The 19,483-nt window shown below is 30.8% G+C and overlaps 1 protein-coding gene across 3 annotated transcripts in view; it reads right to left on the bottom strand.

Moving 5' to 3' along the window:
• LOC139511358 (tripartite motif-containing protein 2-like) overlaps positions 1-19,483 on the bottom strand; it is a 30,613-nt gene that overhangs the window by 9,264 nt on the left and 1,866 nt on the right. The window contains exon 1 of one of the 3 annotated variants that reach the window (XM_071298012.1): positions 9,068-9,144. The exons of 1 other annotated variant lie outside the window; for it this stretch is intronic. The gene's annotated coding sequence lies outside the window, so the exon portion shown is untranslated. Of the gene's footprint in view, positions 1-1,154; positions 1,291-9,067; positions 9,145-19,483 lie in introns of those variants that run through there. One more of the 3 variants, XM_071298011.1, reaches the window with a different exon arrangement.

The following is a 19,483-nucleotide window of genomic DNA, read 5'->3' as shown; positions in this document are numbered from 1 at the left end:
GGACTTTTAATAACTTATTTAAGATTGAACAATAAAAAAAAATATTTATTTTAGAGCTCGATGTTAAGGCCCCTTTAAAGTTCCAATAGCTGGTTGTTTCCAATAGAAAATCAATAGCTTGCAGCAGTTTAAAATTATGACACCTATTTCCTTGGTGTTGAAACGTGAAAATAAATACAGAATTAATAATTGTTTTCATTTTGTACAAATACTAGAATTTTTGGAATTCTTTTAAGAATTTCATATTTTTTTTTGGGGAAAAACTGGTGCCATTATATAGCAAAAAAATAATCTGAAAAGAGTTGTTATTCTAATTAGAAATTTTCAGTTCATTCTATGTATATTTTCTAATGATATTCAATTAAAACATCAATTGATTTAAACATCTGTCGAAAATGTCACATTCTTTCTTAATCTAAAGTACTTGTATTGATTTGTATAAGTTAGTACAAATGTAAAACAATCTAAAATGAGTGCCTTGGTATCATAGAACGCCTAGTATAAAAACGATGATTGATCGGCGACAATATAGACACATTTGATATGATTTCTTTTATCATATTTTAGTATTTTTTTATTGGCTATAAATGACTTTATATTGCATGTACATGTCTATATTGTCATATATATATTTGTTATGTTTTATCACTTATCCGTGTACACAATTTCTTGTTTACAATTTAAATATTATTTATTTATTTTTTCCTTTTCCTTCTACTTTTATAAATGTCATTTCCTTTAAAGGTCGATCGGACAGTTGGACTAATTTTGTTTTATTTTCTTATGCTATTTTCATTATCAATAATATAATTATTATTACTATCATTATAGGTGAATGGAACACAAGGTGAATGAAGATTTTACGCACATCGAAATAACCAGTTTTTACTGGCTGTGGAAATAACATTATATAGCTTTCAAAAAAAGAAGTAGCCTTTATTACGTCTATCATTTTAAAGAAGAAGTGTTTGCTTTTATATTAACATATTTTAGTAATTTAGTTATAAATTTGTTTCTGTACTTTCTCAAATCTGTAAATAACATGTACTTTAATTATTGATGTATTTTTGTCACTAGGATTGTAAAAATAAATAAAGTCGCTTTGATTGTAGCAGTATTAACATTAATTCGATTAATGATATATGGAAACTTACTTGTTTTTCTAGTTTTGGAGCGGTATAATAGAGCCATGTAATACCAAAAGATCAGCATACGATTTAAAGGTAAGTATCTTTTAAATTGAAATGTGTACGTGCTATGCAAATATATTCTCAAACAAACGCACTGATAACTTGTCTGTTATATAGATAACCTATCTTTTTAACAGTTTTATCATGCTGTAATTATGTTTACAAACTGCTGGTTACATTTGCAAATTTGAACTTTTTTATTTACGATAATAACATGATACAGGTTGAAGTCAGATTGATTGATTTTATGTTTGTTGACGTTTAACACCACTATAACGCATTTATTTTGCAGACGAAACACGCGTCTGGCGTATGTACTACTAAATTTAGTCCTGGTATCTATGATGAGTTTATTTATCAAATCCTAGCTGCTAATTTTCATTAATAGAGAAAGCCATAGTACTTGGATACAACCACCAACCTTCGGTAGAAAAACTAAAAAATACTTTGTGTTTTTGGATCATAGTTGGACCCTAGCGACGAGTAGGTTGCGAACTCACAACCTTGGAGTTAACAGGCTTGGGATCACTACAGATGAACTAATTAAATTCCTCAGCCACCTCTAAGATTGAAAATAAACTTTGCATCCCTATATATGAACACACAACAGTTACAACAACTGCTCTTTAAAAAAAGCAAAGATTTACAAGAAAGGACACGATCCAGAACACAATAAATAAACTCGTCATAGATACCAGGATTGGAATTTTGTATTAACGCCAGACTAGCATTTCGTATTCAAAAGACTCATCAGTGACGTTCGAATTAAAAATAGTTAAAAAAGCCAAGTATAGTACGAAGTTGAAGAGAATTGAGAACCAACCATTCCTAAAAGTTTTGCCAAATACAACCAAGGTAAACTGTTCCTGAGATAGAAAATCCTGAGTATTTCAAAAAGTTAATGTTTGTAAACAGTTAATGTATATCTATAACCATATTAATGATAAGTCATGACAAAACAGACTACTGGGCTAGTGATAGCCGCGGGTGGAGGGGGGGGGGGGAATAAAAACTACACCAGCCGTGGCATCGACCCATTGGTTGTAAATAAACTCATCATAGATACCAGGATTGAAATTTTGTTTTTACGACAGATGTGCGTTTCGTCTATAAAATACTCATCAGTGACGCTTGAATCCTAAAAAGTTAAAAAGGCCAAATAAAGTACCAAGTTGAAGAACATTGAGGACCTACACGTTTTGTCAAAAACAGCTGAGGTGATCTGTTCCTGAGGTAGAAACCCTTAAATCGATTTCAAAAATCGAATTATTTTAACTTAGAAGTTAAACTACTAGCCTAAAATTATAAAATTTGTAAAAAAAAAATGGTTTGTGCAAATTTATAATTTTTCAGGTAATTATATTTTCGTCATTGTAAAAATGCTTCAGAACTAGTTCATCCTAATTGTTTTGAACCTATCAAAGATAGAAACTATATTAATTTTAAATGAATCTAATTATTATCTTCATAGTATCATTACACATTTTTCATATCACAATTACCTGTTTTTGTCAGAACAGTCATTGACAGTGGGGGTCTTTCTTTCGTAATATTATTATATCCTCTCCAAAATAATATGTCGTATTCATGAACATGTCATTCTTTAACGTTTTTGTCAACTTTTATAATTGTTTACAAAATAAATATTACTTTTTATGAATTACTACTAATAAACGTTATTATCATGACTAATAAGATACGTTCGTTTTTTATATTTTGCATATCTCATGAGCAGATTTGTTTGATAATGTTGCTATATTTATATAATACAAGTTCACACCCGTGATATCGTGGGTCCGTGACTGAATTAAAGTATATAACTATGCCTAAGCCTTATTTTAGTAATTGGTATTGTCATCTGATAAAGTCATGTCGATTATAAGATACACAGTTTTCTCTGCTTTCAAATCTTTCTGTTTGAACCCGTCGACCTGGAACTTATCAATTATTGGAAATATTAATTATTTGGAAAACAAAAGGTCCAGGCTATCCAGGAATGGGGTATTTTTTAATCAACAGCATTGTCCTATATTAGTTATCTTAGAAAGTCTTCCTGATTGCTGAATAAAGCTACAATAGGGAACAATTTGACAATGATTGAATTTAGTAGTGTCAGCGCTTTGATTGTGACCCGTGTATATAGCAAAATCCTAAATACACCGTTTGGTGGTGCGCCTGTCAAATGCGGAACGTACAGATAAGGTAATAGCAAACAGGTGAATATACTATTGGTATCGGTATCGGATTAGACCCGGAACTTGTTAATTATTGGCAATACTAATTATGTGGAAAACAAAAGGGTCTGGAGTGGTGTAATTTTTAATCTACACCATTGTCCTATATTAGTTATATATAGAGTTGAATTCTTTGATGTGTCGTTTTTACCCGATGACGGCTGACAAATGTGGACCTCGTAATTTTAGTATTATAGATATGAGCGTCCTTGAACTCTGAATATCATAATTGCAAGTCACATGCTTAAGATAAATGAGTATGGTATTGTTTACTTAAATCAACAGATGGTCAAATAAGTCATGAGAACTACTGGGTATGTGAATGAGTTTTGATCCGAAATAAGGACAATAGATAGTAGGTGAGGACACAACAATATTGACATTTCACAGATATAAATAATTAGTATAAATAAATCCGAAACAAAATACATACGTATAAAACGAGACAGCACACTAATGCAATAAAATACAAAAAGAAATTTAGCGGTCAAGATATGCAGATGTTATCACGAGACTTTCATTTGAATAACACATGACAATACGACTTATATTTTTTACAGAAAACTCGCTGATTATTAAGATAGTAAAAATATAGATCTAAATACTTATTTCTGGCTGCTTCTTGAATATTATTGGCAAATTGAAATGGAAAAATAGAACTTAAAAACAATCAAATGATATGCAATAGGTTGCAGGAATTGCATTTACATATGTACAATATAATTGATTGCTTTATGATTGTGTCAGTGTGTATACGTATCTTGATTTGTTTTCAATTCTCTATACTCTTAAATGGAATCGTAATTTTTCCATTTCAAGGTTATTGACATGTTTTGCAGGTTACTAGGGCATAAAAGTTTCCTAATCTCAAAAGGATAACAACTTCTAATTGGTAATAGTAAATAACTTCTTTGCTAAAGAAATGTTATCAGCACTTCTCGACTCATCTATCCTACATAGTTATTTTTAGGTCAAACTGGGACCTTGTACTTTGTATTCCCTCTGCACATAGCTAATGGTAATCGGTCAGTTTTATTTACTATTCTAATCAAACTATATATTTGTTGATTCATACAATGTTAGAAATATTTCATAACGTCTTTGCCATTTGGTCTCTGATGCAGCATTGCCTCATTTGCAATTATACTAATTCTTCATTTTTTTTTAATATAATCCTTTGACTTTTCGATTAATTATTTTCATTGATCTTTTTTTTTTTTTTATTGTCCCCGTCTAAGCATTTTTTATTGTTTGTTGAACGATGCATATTATCATGAATAACCAAAATTCACATGTTAACGTTATTCTTTTTAAAAGTATACGTATGTTTATCAAGTTTAAAAAAGATTGAAATACAGTTTGCTTGTTGTGACGACACTTTCCAAATTCATTGTGAAAGATTAAGCATGCATAATGTCCAGTATGTAATGGGGGTTAATACCGTTAAAGACTCTTTATTTGTATTCTTATAGCACAAGTTTTGAAATTTCGTTAAAAGCTTTAAACCTCAATCTTTTATTATTCTCTAAAATAGTCAGGAACTACTAGTTTTTGCTTAACAAGACAATAACAATCAAAACCAAGGAGTAAACAAAGACTCCAAAAACCAAAGAACATTTACATCAACAGTTATAAATTGAAGAATTGAATCTTCACAAAGTTACACCATGGAAAACTTGAAACATTTTTCTTTGTTTGTAAATAAAACCCAGCTACAATTAATCACCCTACCTAGCTGTAGATATGTACAGATAAATATCCTGTTATAGAAAGGGAAAATTATATATTACAAAATAAAACTTCGATTCATGAAATACTCTCTGATACTGAAAAGATAAAGTTACTTGAATTCTAGATTGATGATATATTTTTAAGTTTGCAGGACAAAAAATCATTATTACAATGAGAAAAAGCTGCGCTTCTCTTCTTTTTGACTTTTCCCTTTATTGTACGAGGCAGATTTAAAATAGGAACATCTTAGGAAAATTCAACAAAAGCCTTTGATATCCTTTACATGAATAATGCCCTCTAGCTTAATAATTAATAATTTGGTGAGGGGAACATTTAGAATGTATCTATTCCATAGAAATCGAAATAAATGATACTGATACAGATAAGTCTGCATGATATCATCCAGAAATTGGCCAGGGGTGGGAACAAAACTTTACTACAAAAGTGATGATTTCACCTTCCAAATTGTGAGCTTTCCATTTCATGCTCCAACATTCCAGCAGCGCCTGCTTAAGGAATATATATCTTGCATTTGAAACGATCTTCAAGATGAAGTATTTCTTATCATGATTTTCTTGATAGAGCAATACCAAGGAAGCTATTAAACAAATGAAAACAGTCTCCATCACCTTGGAAACAACAAGGAGGTATGTGGGAGAGGATCTTCTTTCGGAAAGAAGGGAACAAATTCTATCATCTTCTTTGCATCATGACCATAGGAACGTAGACTGGGAAAGTTTTTTTGAAGGAGTCCAAGGTGAAATTGCAGCTCATGTTCAATAACAACATAGGAGACAGGCAGAGGCGTAAAATTCAGAATAAACATTTAACAATATTTTTGTATGTTTGTTTGTTTGTAAATATATTTTTTAATAGTAATCAATGAAAAAAAACACCTTTTGTTTGGAGCTCGAAACTCTTAGCTTATGGTGTCTCGAAGTCCTATTTTTAATTTCAAGTTTATTCAAGGAACATGCATTTTATCTAACTGTTACATTTTTTTATTCATTCAGTTGTTATACGTACATGAATTATACTTAATCTAGTCAAGAATTTTAAATAAGTATTATTTTTCTATAAAACAGGTATATTTTTCAAGTTGATATGAATTTTGTTTATATGGAGCCCTGTTACCCTTGTAATTCACTTTGTGTAACTTGGCCCAATTTTGAGTGTACGTTTAAACATTTTGATGAAAAAAAAATATGATATCTAGTTTTATTATGAATCGCATAATACTCAAAACAAGTCAGGAGTGCTATTTTCATATTTCAAAAAGTTATGATAAGTTGTTGTTTTTTTTATTATTATTCTCATTTATCTCAGGGTACATGTACATTTTTGTTTATATATATAAATCGTGTGGACAAATATTTCGGCTCAACAAATGGCATTCTTCTGTGCCAGAGGAGAGGACAGTAACGTGTATATAATAGAAAGGAGAATCGTATTGTTGAGCCTTAAGTTAGATGTACATTTTATTAGACTTGTATAATGTGATTTTGATAATACAGTATTGAACTTTTATTCGACTTCGTGTTTATGTTCACTTACAAGACTACGTTCAGACTACACCAGGATACATTTCTGTGTATATTTATATTTATATTTATGTGACCAGGATTCTATTAATCACGCTACCAGTAGATGCAAGGGTAACCCTGTTAAAGAGTATACTTGACATGTGTACGAGTGAAACTAAGACCCCCAACAACACAAAACAACCACAATAATACACACTTGAGTTCAAGTTGCATCATGGCAAACTAACCAACTACATTTTTTCGTCACAGAAATAACAAAACAAAAAATGAAAAAGTGAAATTGCAGTGACTTCATATATACTTATTAGAAAACGTGTCTTATAAGTTTCTACAACATCATCAAGCATTTTTCATTATATAAATGCATATTATATAAATCAACGATATTAAGAAGGACGTTAAAACAAATCAAATTAGCATTAAGATCTTCATTTTGTCTGTTCGAAGTAATAAACCATATTAAGATACAGACAATTATAATGGTAAAGGTTAGTATAGGTTAAGTAAGCATTTTTTTCGAATTTGAGTACGTATCGACAATCTTTAGAAAGAGAGAAAATGGCTTCGGAATTCAGTTAAAAATTGTGATTAAACTTTTTCATTCCTTCCTACTTTATTTGGTAACCATGTGTACATTTTAAGAAACACTTAGAAAACAATTGTCAATGGTTATACCCTAAAAAGTCTATTTTTGTCATTGGAATTTTTTTAGACAAACACTATATTTGTGTATTTATATATATTTATAAAAGCAACATAATAATGTCTAAATGTTAAAAAAAAATTATTATTTTTTTATTCGAAACTTAAGGGTCAAACCTTATTGAAATTTAACTTTTTAGTATCTAATATATTAAAATAAGAAGATTTGGTATGAGTGCCAATGAGACAACACTCCATCCAAGTCACAACACCATTTTAAGCAAAACACTTTAAGCAAAAACATATTTTAATCATTTCTGGGTCGCTGATAAAATACAACGATTATCAAGTGCTAACAAAATCAAGAAACAGTTTACCATTGAACTAGATGCAAAATTATTTGGCGTTTCACATATTTCTACAACATGTAAATATGCTCGTCATCCAAGAACAAATGTTCTCTCAATAAAGCTCAAATACTTGGAAACTATTTCAATCTTTTATTAAAGATCTCCTTCTACACTTATGGGAAACACCAATTGAAGCTTGTCTAAAAATAAGAAAGGAACTATTCAAGGTGAACAAGCGGTCAAATTCATGTTAAATAAATAGACTCAAATTCTCATATTAATCTATAACACACGAAAACAAAAGTTATAAAATACAAACAAAAAAACAAACAAAACCCGATAACATGTATCAGCGTTTCCCCGTTTTAGCATTGGTATTCCCGTTTGAATAGTTTTACACTAGTAATTTTGGGGCCCTATATTTATAGCTTGTTGTTCGGTGTGAGGCAACGCTCCGTGTTGAAGGCCGTACATTGACCTATAATGGTTTACTTTTTTTAAATTGTTATTTGGATGGGTAGTTGTCTCATTGGCACTCACACCGCATCTTCCGATATCTATTTCGTTTTTATTTATGTCTAAATTTCGTCTAGTTAACCTTCAAGATGACCTCTGAAGGCAGGTTGGAAAGAACAAACACGAAAGTAGTGCATATTCAAAAAAAATATTTTCTACGCATAGCTGTTTTTATGTCAATAGATGAAATATTGGGAAGTTTTGGTACCAAATAAAAGCTTTGGTATCATAGAACGCCTAGTATAAAAACGATGATTGATCGTGCGACAATCTAGACTTCATATTTTAGAGGGAAAAAACATATTGGCTATAAATGACTATATAGTGCAGAAGAACATGTCTATATTGTCATATATATATTTATTATGTTTCATCACTCATCCGTGTACACAATTTCTTGTTTACAATTTAAATATTATTTTTTTATTTTTTCCTTTTTCTTCTACTTTTATAAATGTCATTTCCTTTAAAGGTCGATCGGACAGTTGGACTAATTATGTTTTATTTTCTTATGCTATTTTCATTATCATTAATAAAATTATTATTACTATCATTATAGGTGAATGAAATACACGGTGAATGTAGATTTTACGCACTTTGAAATAACCACTTTTCACTGGCTGTGAAAATAACATTATATAGCTTTCAAAAAAAGAAGTAGCCTTTATTACGTCTATCATTTAAAAAAAAAAAGTGTTTGCTTTAATATTAACATATTTTAGTAATTTAGTTACAAATTTGTTTCTGTACTTTCTCAAATCTGTTAATAAATGTATTTTAATTATTGCTGTATTTTTTTTTTATTTTAACTGTATTAATATTAATTCGGTTACATTGTTTAATCATATATGGACACTTACTTGTTATTCTAGTTTTTGAGCGGTCTAAAAGAGCCATGAAATACCAAAAGATCAATATACGATTCAAAGGTTCGTCTCTTTTAAGTTGAAATGTCAACGTGCTATGCAAATATATTCTCAAACAAACGAACTGATAAGTTGTCTGTTATATAGATAACCTATCTTTTAACAATTTCATTATGCTGTAAGTATGTCTACAAACTAATTGTAACATTATGATACTGCTTGTAATGGTTACACATGTAAATTTGGACTTTTTGGTTTTCGATTTATACATGATTCCGGAAGCATTAAGATTGATTGATTGGGTGTCTGTTGACTTTGGTAGAAAAACTGGGAAATATTGTATTAAGATCATAGTCGTACATATCGGGACGAGCGGGCTTCGAACTCACAACGTGGGAGTTAACAGGCTTGGGATCACTGCAGATGAACAAATTAAATTCCTCAGCAACCTTTCAGATTGAAAACAAACTTTGCATTCCTATATATATCTATATGAACAACAGTTACAACAGCTGCTCTTAAAAGAAAAGTAAAGATTTACAAGGAGGGAAAAGGCCAAGAACACAAATTATAAACTCATCAGAATTGGGTTTTTTTTATATGCGCCATACGCGCGTTTCGTCTATAAAAGACTCATCGGTGACGCTCGAATCAGAACAAGTTAAAAAGGCCAGATAAAGTACGAAGTTGAGGAGCATTGAGGACCAAATATTCTTAAAGTTTTGTAAAATACAGCTAAGGTAATCTGCGGTAGAAACCCTTTAAAACTATGTGAGGCATCGAATTATTTTAAACTTAGAATTCAAACCAATTGCCTAGAATTACAATCCTCATTGTTTTAAGCCTACCAAAGGTAGAGACTATAGTAATCTTTAATGAACCTAATTATTATTTTCATGGTATCATTACACTATTCTCGTATCACAATTACCTGTTTCTGTGTCGGATCAGTGATTTTTTTCTTTCATATTATTATGATATCCCCTGCTAAATAATATGTCTTATTCATCAACATGTCATTCTATAACTTGTTTGTCAACTTTTATATTTGTTTACAAAATAAATATTACTTTTTTATGAGTTACTTCTAATATACGTAAAAATCATGATTGATAAGATCCGTTCGTTTTTTTAATCATTTGCATATCTCATGAGCAGATTTGTTTGATAAATGATACTATATTTATATATTATATAAGCGTCCATGAACTCTGAGTTTCATAATTGCAAGTCACATGATTACGATAAATGGGTATGGTATTATTTACTTAAACCAACAGCTGGTCAAATTAGTTATTTGAAATACTTTGTCACATCATCCGAAACAAAATTCACACGAAAAAAACGTGACAGCAAACTAATGCCGTAAAATACCAAACAAAAATTAGCGGTCAAAATATACAGATGTTGGTAAAAACATGCATGTGAATACCATATGAAAATACGACTTATATATATATTTCTTGTGAAAACTTGCTGATATTTGGTTAGTAAAAGAGGGACTAAAGATAAAAGGAGACATTCAAACTCATAGATCGGAAATAAACTGACCACGTCATTGCTAAAAAATAGAATTGATACTATATTTATATATTATATAAGCGTCCATGAACTCTTAATTTTATAAGTGCAAGTCACATGATTACGATAAATGGGTATGGTATTATTTACTTAATCCAACAGCTAGTCAAATTAGTTATTTGAAATACTTTGTCTGTGAACGAGTTTGGATCCGAAATAAGGACAAAAGATTGTAGGAGAGGACACAACAATATTGACATTGCACAGAAATAAATTATTAGTATAAATGATTCATACATTAACCGAAACAAAATTCACACGAAAAAAACGAGACAGCAAACAAATGCAGTAAAATACGAAGCGAAATTCAGCGATCAAAATATACAGATGTTGGTAAAAACATGCATGTGAATACCATATGAAAATACGACTTATATATATTTCTTTTGAAAACTTGCCTCTATTTGGTTAGTAAAAGAGGGACTAAAGATAAAAGGAGACATTTAAACTCATCGATCGGAAATAAACTGACAACGCCATTGTTAAAAAAGAAATGATACTATATTTATATATTATATAAGCGTCCATGAACTCTGAATTCCATAATTGCAAGTCACATGATTACGATAAATAGGTATGGTAGTATTTACTTAAACCAACAGCTGGTCAAATTAGTTATTTGAAATACTTTGTCTGTGAACGAGTTTTAATCCGAAATAAGGACAAAAAATTGTAGGTGGGGACACAACAATATTGACATTGCACAGAGATAAATTTTAAATTTAGCGGTCAAAATATACAGATGTTGGTAAAGAAATGCATGTGAATACCATATGAAAATACGACTTATATATATTTCTTTTGAAAACTTGCCTATATTTGGTTAGTAAAAGATGGACTAGAGATAAAAGGAGATATTCAAACTTAAAGATTGGAAATAAACTGAAAACGCCATTGCTAAAAAAGAAATGATACTATATTTATATGTTATATAAGCGTCCATGAACTCTGAATTCCATAATTGCAAGTCACATGATTACGATAAATAGGTATTGTAGTATTTACTTAAACCAACAGCTGGTCAAATTAGTTATTTGAAATACTTTGTCTGTGAACGAGTTTTAATCCGAAATAAGGACAAAAAATTGTAGGTGGGGACATAACAATATTGACATTGCACAGGGATAAATGTTTAGTATAAATGATTCATACATCATCCGAAACAAAATTCACACGAAAAAAAAGAGCAGTAAAATACCAAACGAAATTTAGCGGTCAAAATATACAGATGTTGGTAAAGAAATGCATTTGAATACCATATGAAAATATGACTTATATATATATTTTTTTTGAAAACTTGCTGATATTTGGTTAGCAAAAGAGGGACTTAAGATAAAAGGAGACATTTAAACTCATAGATTGGAAATAAACTGACAACGCCATTGCTAAAAAAGAAAAAGACAGATGGACAAATAATATTACAATACACGTATTTTTCCACTTCAAAGCATGGTTATTGATAATGTATGTAGGTTACCGGGGCACAAAAGTTTCCTAATCTCAAAAGGATAATAACTTGTAATTTGTAATAGTCAATAACTTATGTGCTAAAGAAATGTTATCAGCATTTTTCGATTAATCTATCCTACATAGTTATTTTTAGGTCAAACTGAGACCTTGTACTTTGTATTCCCTTTGCACATATCTTACGGAAAATCGGTCAGTTTTATTTACTATCTATATATGTTCATATCAGAATTTGTTCATAACTTCTATGTCATTTGGTATCTGGTGCAGAGTTGTCTCATTGACAACTATACCATATCTCCGTAATTTTTTTTAAATATAATCTTTTGCCTCTGTGTTTCTTTTTTTTTTGTTGGTAAAATTGAAATAAATGCAACCATATTTCGATTGATAATTTTCATTGATCTTTTATTGTTATTTAATTTATTTAGTATTGTCCCCTTCTAAGCATTTTTCATTGTTTGATGAATGATGCATATTATCATGAATAACCAAAATTCACACGTTCTCTTTTTATAAGTATACGTATGTTTATCAAGTTTTTTAAAAAGATTGAAATACAGTTAACTTTGCTTATTGTGACGACACATGCCAAATTCATTGCGAAAGATTAAGCATGCAGCATGTCCAGTATGCTATGGGGGGGGGGGGGGTAAATTACATTAAAGACTATTCTAATAGCAGAAGAACATTTTCGATTTCGTAAAAAGCTTAATACTTCAATGTTTTATTATTCTCTAACATAGTCAGGAACAACTAGTTTTTGAATTGAATCTTCACACAGTTACTTCATGGAAAACATTTTTCTTTGTTTAAAAATAAAACCCAGCTACAAATAATCACTCTACATAGCTGTAGATATGTAAAGATATATATATTGATAATGGAAGGGGGAAAATCATACATTACAAATTAAACTTCGATTCATAAAATACTCTCTGAAGCTAAAAAGATCAAGTTACTTGAATTCTTGATTGATGATATATTTGTTAAGTTTGCACTTTTGACTTTTCGCTTTATTGTACGAGGCAAATTTCATATAGGAACATCTAAGGTAGCTTTTGATATCTATTACAACGATAATGTCCTCTCAATTAATAATTTATAATTTGGTGAGATGACCATGTTGAACGCATCTGTCCCATTGAACTAGAAATAAGACAATAACATTCAAAACCAAGGAGTAAACAAAGAGGACATTTCCATCAACAGTTATAAATAATAAATAATAAGAAACAACACGAACTCCACTAAAAACAGGGAGTGAAATCGTGTGCTCCGGAATGGTAAGCATTTCCTGCACCGTATACGGCACCCGGCGTGTTATTTCTTTGTTCAGTTCGGTAATGATGAAAGGTATCATGACTGCGGAATACTATCAGATATGATTTCTGACACACTTTTGTCATGATGGCCAATCAGCTCATGATGGCGACCATAAAATATCTTGAGTGATGACCTTTATTTGATTGATTCATAGCCCTGTCTTAGCAACTTTTGAGAAAGCAGTATTCCTCGTTCAACTAAATGTATCAACTAAATGATACATAAACAGATAAGTCTGCATGATATTCATCCAGAAATTGACCATGGAGGTCGGTTGGGAACATAACTTTAGTACAAAAGTGATGATTTCACCTTGCCTAATTATCAGCTTTTCATTTACATGTACCAACGCTCCAGCAGCGCCTGCATATATATAGAATATATATCTTGCAGTTGAACCGATATTCCTGATGAAGCATTTCATATCATGATTTTCCTGATAGAGCGATATAAAGGAGGCTATTAAATACACTCATCATAGATACCAGGATTAAAATTTCAAATCTAGGCCAGACAAGCGTTTCGTCTACAAAGACTCATCAGTGACGACCGAATCAAAAATGTTTAAAAGGCCAAAGTACGAAGTTGAAGAGCATTGAGGACCAAAAATTCGTAAACGTTTTGCCAAATACAGCTACGGTAATCTATTCCTGAGGTAGAAAAGCCTTAGTACTAGTATTTCAAAAATTCAGTTAATTTATAATTATGAACAAATCAATGATAACTCAACAAAGAAGTGCTGACTACTGGGCTGGTTCCATAAAAGGAAGTTGAAGACATCTCTCCGAATATTTTACATACGCCATCATCAGTTGGTTTATCGTTTAAGAATATGTGTTTTACCCATAACGATGAATATGATTCATATCCCGTCTTTTTTATCCGATTGTGACGTCACCGATTTTGTACTTGCATGAGCAATTTGCGCACCCTTCCGTTTAACTGAAATCCCCCTACGTCTTTTGGTGGGATTCGTATTGCTGAATCTTTATTTTAATATCTTATATTATTTTACATCGTGTATTGCCATTGTATTAAGTTATCATTGATATAACAATATCAATAATTCTTCGATATACAAAGTAATTGGTTAACTAAGAACTATTTGACGAACCTTTTCGTAGACCTTGGTTATCAATGCTCCTCAGCTTATTACTTGATTTGTTTCTATTTTATTTTTTTTATTCGAGCACCCCTAAGGAGTCTTTTTTAGAGAAACGCGAGTCAGGAGTACAAAAGCAAAATTACAAAATTACCGAGCTACGACCCCTTTTTGACTCCAAGATACATCAGTTTTACAAAATTGTTACAATGTAAACTTTCAGCTATTTATTGGAAAGTAGAATAATTTTAATACATAAATATGGGCTGTTTTTGACAATGCAATATATCGCGTAAAAGCATCATTAAGTCGTGCTAAATTACTGAAATCTTCACAATTTTAGCACTTGAATTAAATTTTAGACGGTTAACGTCTTAAATGGAAGTGGTCGTATTCGTGTTCATTTTTAATGTTTAAATGTAAGTTGTATTTGATAATAATACATAACATATATAAAGGTTGAGGATGAACACGGATGCGGTCACTGTCATTTCTGACAACAACTATCTAAAAAGTGACAAATTATGGCATATTTGATATATTTTTCATATTTAAGCTTATATATGAGCGTCTGAAATGACTAACTCAAGTCAAATCTTTCACACAAACTAATTGAATCGACTGAAGAAGACACTTAATTGTTTAAAAAGTTTACCACATCTTTCATCAGATGAACCCGAAATTTGGGGCCGAAATGGGTCCTTACCGGACCTACTCCTTTAAAACGGAAAGTTATAAGCCTGGTAGCAATAGTCATTTGTTTTCTCTGTCTTCGTCCATATGATGCATCCGCTTTTATCATCAGTATTCCCCAGAAAAAAATATTAAATAGAAACAAAATTAATATACCGCTGACTGTTCAAACGTCAAAAATCTAATACTCAAGCTAAACCAAAATCGAGGGAAACACATCAACTGTACGATGAAAACAACAGAACAATCAGAAACAATGTACCCACCAAAAGTAGACCTTGTACACCCTAGACTTCAACGTCGTTATTTATTTTTAAAACTCTAGTTTCCAACAATGAATGTTTAATGCCAGAAAATCTGGTGAATTTTAATGATAATGGAGATAAAAAGATAGTTTTTTTTTCAGTATTCCATTCCTTTCATGAAAGAAAAAGGAAAATAGTAAGATACGACAGAACAAAAATAATGCAACTACAAAATAACACTTTAATCCAAATGTTTCTTAATGCAAAATATAACTTTAGTATTTTTCATATTACTAAAAATGTATGAATTAGATATATTGGTGGTTGATTTCGAATTGGAAGTACTATTATTGGTTGATGTTTATTCATATTTGTATTTGTAATTGTATTCGTTCAATCAACTCTACCCCGATATATCTTTATGTTCGACCTATAATCATATATAAAGAAATAATTTTAATTACATCTCTATATTTGTCATGACCAGATTCCTTTACAATTGTAAACAACAGTTTAAGATTGTCCACCCTGTCTAACTCCTGAATACATACCACTGATACTTAATAGTTTAATCTAACTTGCAATAAATAGCATCGATATTTAACTTCTGACACACGAGATCCGTTTAAGTACAATGTAAGCAACAATAAATTGAATACAAGATATGGTATATTAAGAAGTACTGTTGCTATGTAAGAATAGGTCTGATGTCGTTATATTTTGTTCAATTAACTAAACTGGGTATGGGTTATTGGGGAACGTGTAGCTGTAAGCTTTAATAAAGAGATAAAGAAACATCCTCTAATTTACAAGATGGCAATTCACCTTCACCTTACGTAAAGAATTGTAATGAAAAGCAAATTCTCAGCGTTTTTATTTATTGGTTGGGTTTTTTTTTAGGTGGGGCCTCTTTTGGTATGTTTGCGTTTTATTTGGAGGCGAGACTCTTAGATTCACAGCATAAGTAAAGTTGAGACTTCGGTCAGAAAAAATAGTGGCGTTTCAAGTTATTAACTGCTGATACAAAATTGAAATATAGTAATGAAATAAAAAGATTAATTTCTATTATGTTTCAACGGCAAACATATACAACCTTTTACTGATGGGGAGGTTCCTATGCTCTTTATAATTCGTACTTTTTAAGTTTATAATGTATGTGTTCCAGACCATATGAGTATTTGGACCGTACGCGTACGGTCCGGACCGTATACGTATACTCGTACGGTCCGACCATACGCGTTCGGTCGGACCGTATGAGTATACGCGTACGGTCCAGCTGATGTTTTGGGATCATATTGGTTAAATTTAAACAAATATTTATCAAAATTATTATTTTTAGTTATACAAATTGATTGTATTACATGTATATGGATGAAATGATTAAGCAAACAATTGAAATTAAATATGTGTTTATTTTTATATCCGTGATTCCTATTTTGGTACTCAAGATGACACTGACTTCCACAAAGAACGTCATATTTTTTTTACAGTAACATAATTTGTTCATGCACGTTGCTTTGCATTTTTTTTTGTAAAGTTCCTTAATATTCTAAAACGATTGTCCTCCCACTCTAAGTTTACTTCCGATAACTTCAATTTTAATTAGCATACTTGGCTTCAATATATGAATTACTGACATGCTAAATACATGAGATTAACAGATTAAATAAACGTGATTTTTTTAAATAGTTATAACATTATTTTGTTTTATTTCAAGTGCTATTGAACTTTTTACATTAATTTGAGATGTAAGCTATGTTGATCTGTTATATACATTTGTATCTGATAAACGTGACCAACTTCTTAATATTAGTCAGACCGTGCGCGTACGGTCCGACCGTATGCGTATTTTGAAAATATATGCATACGGTCCAGACCGTACGCGTACGGTCCAAATACTCATACGGTCTGGAACATATGCACATTTATGCAGTGACGTCTCGATTTCTATGTATGTTGGCGTTTGTTTCTATGTATGTTAACGGTTTTTTTTTGTAGAAGTTCAGTGTTTCTGTTGTTCCGTTGTTTTCATTATAGTTTATGTGTTCCCATAGGTTTTGGTTGGTGAACCAGAATGTTTTCGTTTAATCGAATTACGGCTATTGAACATTGGTATACTATTGTTGCCTTTATATTTAACTGAACTTAATATTTTAATTATTTGATTTTTACAACAGATATCTTAAACCAGTCATTTTATTTAAATTTACCAGGTTCAACCACCGTATTTTTCTTAAAATGTCCTATACCAAGTTATGAAAATGGCTATTGTTATATTATAGTTCGTGTCTGTGTGTGTTACATTTTAATGTTGTGTTTATGTTGTGTCGTAGCCCTCCTCTTATAGTTGATGTGTTCCCTAAATTTTAGTTTGTATCCCAGCTTTGTTTTTTTTTTCTTAATCGATTTGTGAATTTCAAACAGCGGTATACTACTGTCATTATATGAAAATTACTATGCATATTCAAAAGGCTTTATCCTGTCATAATACTGTTTGCTTTAAACACCGGTACAAACATTTTTACTCATTGCTTCGCTGACAGGTTATTAGAATGAAGTACTTGCAGAGCAATAGAAATAATGATAATATGTTGCTATAAAAAAAGTAGGAAAATAATTAAAAAGTCAATTGTTCATGAACAATTGAAATATTACTACCAGTATTAAAAATGTCATATGTACTATTCATAGTATTTAAAGTTAAAAAAATAAGTGATTGCTAAGGACTAAAATGCCGTTGTTAGGAACAAAAATGTCTTTTCCAGTATTAAAAAATTCATATTTATATTATTCATAGCCTTCTAAGTTCAAAAATATATGGTTGCTAAGGTGTTTTATGTCGTTGCTAGGGACCTTGACCTCTGACCTTTACCTAATTTTATAGATCTTATTATGCTAAACATTTTTGCAATTCAAAGTTTTTTCTATCTCCAACCTTTTTTGAGTTATTAGCGAAAAATCATCATTTCGGACCCGAAAAACAGTTTTTGTGCCCTAGGTCCATAATAGTTGGTCCAATAATTTTGAACCCGACATAACAAATGTAGATCTGGACAAGACACACATTTTCTCCGTTATATTTTATCAGCCACTGAGTTAATCCGATAACAAGCCAAGGGTGCTATAAACAGTTTCGTATAAAAAAAAAAACTAGGGGTTATTCCACAACTAAAAAATAACCATGGAGGGAAACCCCTATTTATTTACTCAATCGGTGAAAAAGTATCATGTTTTTTGTATTTGATTGTAAAAATTAGTTAATAAGCTTTCAATTAAAACAAGTTGAATGACTGAAATGATTTTAAAAACTATATTAACTTTACATGTTTTGATGGGAGACAACACTGTAAACATCCTGCTTTTTTGGCAGTGAAAATTGAAAACTTATTTGCAGCCACTGTAGCTCTTTTCGGAGCCGGCGACCGTACCTTGAAACAAGAATTTTTTGAAAGGCCAGGTAAAAACCTACAAATTTCATACAGTTTTGATTATGTAAAATGTGCATGGATCATGTCTTCATGGGTGTGCACATGACCTGGTTTCAAGTGTTTTATGTTCAAATTGGACCTTTTTTCCCCATGTTCATTGGATGGAATATTTTTAATATATTAAAAGTACACATTATTTTTATTTCATTATAAACTAGAGAACATTCTGATTCCAGTGATATCTAGTTTTATACAAGTATCTTTATTAATCAGTCCACCACTAAGAGTCACTTATGCATGGTCCCTCAAAATGTGACGTCATAGAAAGAAACTGTTGATTGCACCCTAAGGTCAAAATCTAGGTCATGACCTTGACCTTTGACCTTATGTCAGTTTTCTTAGTCACGTAAATTGATGATCATTCGTGAAGATCTTAGGTGGCTACAACTTACGGTTTCTGAGTTTTAGTGGCCAACGGACATCGGTTAATTTTTGAAGGGGCATAACCGAACTTATGATCGAACTTTTTAAGAAAAATTTGAAAACCCATTATTTGAGACTCGCTTTC

The sequence above is a fragment of the Mytilus edulis genome, chromosome 2, assembly GCF_963676685.1.
Source record: "Mytilus edulis chromosome 2, xbMytEdul2.2, whole genome shotgun sequence".
In the NCBI taxonomy this organism is placed as follows: Eukaryota; Metazoa; Mollusca; class Bivalvia; order Mytilida; family Mytilidae; genus Mytilus; species Mytilus edulis.
Note: the sequence above shows the minus strand (reverse complement) of the source record. Positions and strands in the feature narration are given on the sequence as shown.